This window comes from Rhagoletis zephyria, unplaced genomic scaffold, assembly GCF_001687245.7.
Source record: "Rhagoletis zephyria isolate East Lansing unplaced genomic scaffold, Rhagoletis_zephyria_1.1 Rzeph_scaffold_40162, whole genome shotgun sequence".
Lineage (NCBI taxonomy): Eukaryota > Metazoa > Arthropoda > Insecta > Diptera > Tephritidae > Rhagoletis > Rhagoletis zephyria.
This window is the reverse complement of record NW_016197217.1, coordinates 516-729: the sequence shown is the minus strand read 5'-3', so window position 1 is coordinate 729 and position 214 is coordinate 516.

The following is a 214-nucleotide window of genomic DNA, read 5'->3' as shown; positions in this document are numbered from 1 at the left end:
AAAAACGGCCGAGGGCCGGGAACGTCTCGAGAAGACCAGTAGCTGTAGTAGCGGCGTTGAGCTGCGTAGCTGTGGAGAATAAACAACAAAAACGATTTTTTTCATTAATAAACAATCATCTGTTTGGAAACGAACTGACTTACAAGAGAATGGCAATGACAAGGAAGATCAAGGTGACGGTGAGTAGAGAGCACATGGTTTTGATGATGAACTG